Source organism: Dermacentor andersoni, chromosome 1 (assembly GCF_023375885.2).
Source record: "Dermacentor andersoni chromosome 1, qqDerAnde1_hic_scaffold, whole genome shotgun sequence".
Classification (NCBI taxonomy): Eukaryota; Metazoa; Arthropoda; class Arachnida; order Ixodida; family Ixodidae; genus Dermacentor; species Dermacentor andersoni.
The window spans coordinates 329337112-329340468 of NC_092814.1; the positions used below are offsets into that span (position 1 = coordinate 329337112).

The window sequence follows — 3357 nt, forward strand, 5'->3', positions numbered from 1 at the left end:
TTCGGATCCACGTCGCACTGCCGCAACCCACGGTCGTCGGTCGGTCGGTCGTGTAGTTGTCGGCCTACTATTACAACATTGTCTGTCAGGAACACTGTCACGCGCGTCGTGCGTCCAAAGAACTCGGACGATCGTTGGTGCCGGCGCCTTCGCATAGGCGGCCATTATAGGCATAGCAGCCGGAGGTTGGTTGACGCCTGCGACGCGTCGAAGCTTCTCATTGGTGCACGCCGGCGCAGCTTCGCCTGGCGTCGGCAAACTTCTAGCATCGGCAGTAGACATAATCGCTGCGCGTCGTCACGCTTCACCGTGTTCCCGACCGACGCTTTTGACGCTTCGTCGCGTGCCGAAGCTCATAAAAAAAAAGAAAACGTTCATGCACCGTACTTTGTGTTCCTGTTAAAGAATCCCAATTGGTCTAAATTAATCTAGAGCTCTCCACCGCGTCCTTCCTCCTAACCCACAGTGCAGATCGAAGACGTTAATTCACACAATTATTGCTCACAAACCGTGATGTAAAAAAAAAAAAAATCGCCCGAACGGGGGCTCGAACCCCGGACCGTTAGGTTAAAAGCCTAACGCTCTACCGACTGAGCTATCCGGGCGAACGATGAGTCGGCTTCTTGTGTACAGAGAAGTACACAATTAAACTTCTTATTACATTTAAATATTTATCCAAGGAGTAGCGAACCGCTGTCAAAAGCGCAGCACTCCATTTAAATATATGTCGTCATGACTAGAAGTCAGATGCCACAAATGCATTCGTATTTGCGAGGCAACAATGTCCGCTATTGACAGAAGAACAGGTTGCTGTAGAACGATTTTCTTGATTTAAAAAAAATCGTCGCCAATCCAATCCGGCGAAGGCGGCTGGTAAGCGAAGTTGTAGATACGCTGCACCTAATTTAGTGCAACTTATATCAAACACTGATTCCATGATGTGCGCCCATTACGCACATTGCTCTTAAAAGTGATACATGACACAAACACGCGTTTCAATGCAGTTTACAAAACCATTATTTTATTTATTACTTTGAAATTACTCCTATAGCTGTTATGTGGTCGCTATGCAAAGACAAATGATTCCGTTCTTATTTAAGAAATTTTTTTTGGCCAAGGTTCAATCGATGTATTTTGCTCCTGGCCGCAGGGATCGACCCACTCGGTTTTCTGTCGACTTGATGAACGCGAAAAAATCCGGGGATCCTAGCCATAGACAGCTTCGCTGTAAAACGTGTGCCTTGGATTTTAAGGCATATTTTTTTAAGGAACACTTGGTCTTCTCAATGACTGCGGCCGTTTGGGGAGGCTGTAGCCACGCACTGAAGAGTGCCACCGTCGCATAACCTTACATGGGCACCATTCCGTAAGATCACCCACATACGTTGGTTCACCGTTTAAGTTTTACGAGCGGCTGCTGCCACAGGCTTCACCCCAGCCGGCAGACGCCAGCCCACACTCAACGAAGGCAACTGCTGTGGCTTGTTCTTCGTCGTGCCCATCACCACATTCGCCCTCGGCTTTGGCTCGTCGCTTATGCAAAATGTGGGGTGTTTATTTTTTTAGCTGCACAAAATTTTTTAAATTAGAAGAATATAAATCACGGTATCGTGATGTTTACCATTTGAGTACGCATAGGCAGCCTCTAGATACAGAGCAATTTACGCTATTACGTGCATAATTAGCGAAGTTGCGGTAATTAACTTTCTAATTATGAACAATAGGTGGCTACAGCAAATGAATACTTCGGGGCCTGTCCTCGACGCTACCTATCCCAAAGATCAAATTTTGCATAGCGGATTTCATGTGGGAGCTACGTCAACAATTCCACTTGGCAGGCTCCTTGAAACCAAAACTGGCTGGAAAAAAACGTCTGTGTCGTCGATGTCGCCGCCCCCAACCCTTTCGTCACATCTCCGAGGTCACCGCCGGTCCGGCCCCGTGAGCAGCTTGCGTTATCTCTTTGCTGTCTGTGGCGTTGGCCTAGCGATTCAATGCCGGCAGTCCGCCAAATTTACTTCGTCATTCCCTTGGGCGCCACGTGCCCACTTCCACCGACGAAATGCCGTTTCAAGGGCCCAAGGAATGACGCAGTAAATTTGGCGACCTGCCGGCATTGAAGCGCTAGGCCAACGCCACAGATAGCAAAGAGATAACGCAAGCTGCTCAAGGGGCCGGACCGGCGGGGACCTCGGAGATGTCACGAAAGGGTTGGGGGGCGGCGACGTCGACGACTCAGATGCTCTTTTTCCAGCCAGTTTCGGTTTCAGGAGCCTGCCAAGGGGAATTGTTCACATAGCTCCCACATGAAATCCGCTATGCAAAATTTAATCATTGGGATAGGTAGTGTCGAGGACAGGCCCCAAAGTACTCATTTGCTGTGGCCGCCTATTGTTGATAAATAGAAAATTAATTAATGCAACTTCGCTAATTATGCACGTAATAGCGTAAATTGCTCTATATCTAGAGGCTGGCTATCTGTACACTCAAATTGTAAACATAACGTTACCGTGATTTATATTAACGCGACAGCGTTAAACAGCTCGTGTCGCAGAAAAGCCGGTGTCGTCGGCGTCGGTGTCAGTGGCGTTGGCCGTGAGCGATAAATACCAGACGGCACTTCATAAATAAGAAAACATCTTGCAAAATGGGCTGGTGGGAATCGAACCAGGGTTTCCGGAGTGTGAAACGGTGACGCTACCACTCAGCCGCGAGTTCGCTCCTTCAAAACAGGACAAAATCGCCTCTAGTGAATGCTGTGTTGCCTTAGAAACGTGCCGTAGAAAGTTATACTGCGGTATATATCGGTAATTATGACCATGTAACTTACAGAAGTCGCAGTTTCACGAGTAGCGAAGTACGTTTCCGCTACATTTCTTCTGCGCTCTGCGCACACGCAGAGCCATCTTGCGGCAAACATAGAAGACCCCCTCCTCGCAATGTACGGCGCTGCCCCGAAACGTGGCGCGCCACTCGCCCCATGATCGCGCCCGCCTTCATGGCGCGTCGGGGCCCGGCTATCTGTGCCGATCGCGACGTTTGGCTGGCGTAGCGCGTTTGAGTAGGCGGTGCGAACGGGGTGCGATAACGCTGTCGCGTTCCACTCTTGAAAGCGAAGCTTAAGCGTCCTCCAATTTTTTTTTCTAATTTTAAAAATTTGGTGGAGCTAAAAAACACACCCCTTATTTACTGGTGTGCAGCTGCACAGTGTTGCCTTCGTGTTGCGTGGCCCTGCTAGCCGCGCGGTGGCAGCACAGCTTTGTTCTTCAATAATGCTATATCGTGACAACGGAGAGCTCGTGCAATTAGCGCTCATTTCGAAGAGCGCACTCTACCACGCAGTCTATACTGCAAACA

General features: G+C 49.2%; 1 non-coding gene across 1 annotated transcript; it reads right to left on the minus strand.

Annotated features, from left to right (window-relative positions):
• Nucleotides 1-532: 532 nt before the first annotated feature.
• TRNAK-UUU (transfer RNA lysine (anticodon UUU)) lies at nt 533-605 on the minus strand. The gene has a single exon. It is a non-coding gene; the product is annotated as a tRNA-Lys (tRNA).
• Between the last annotated feature and the right edge of the window lie 2752 nt (nt 606-3357).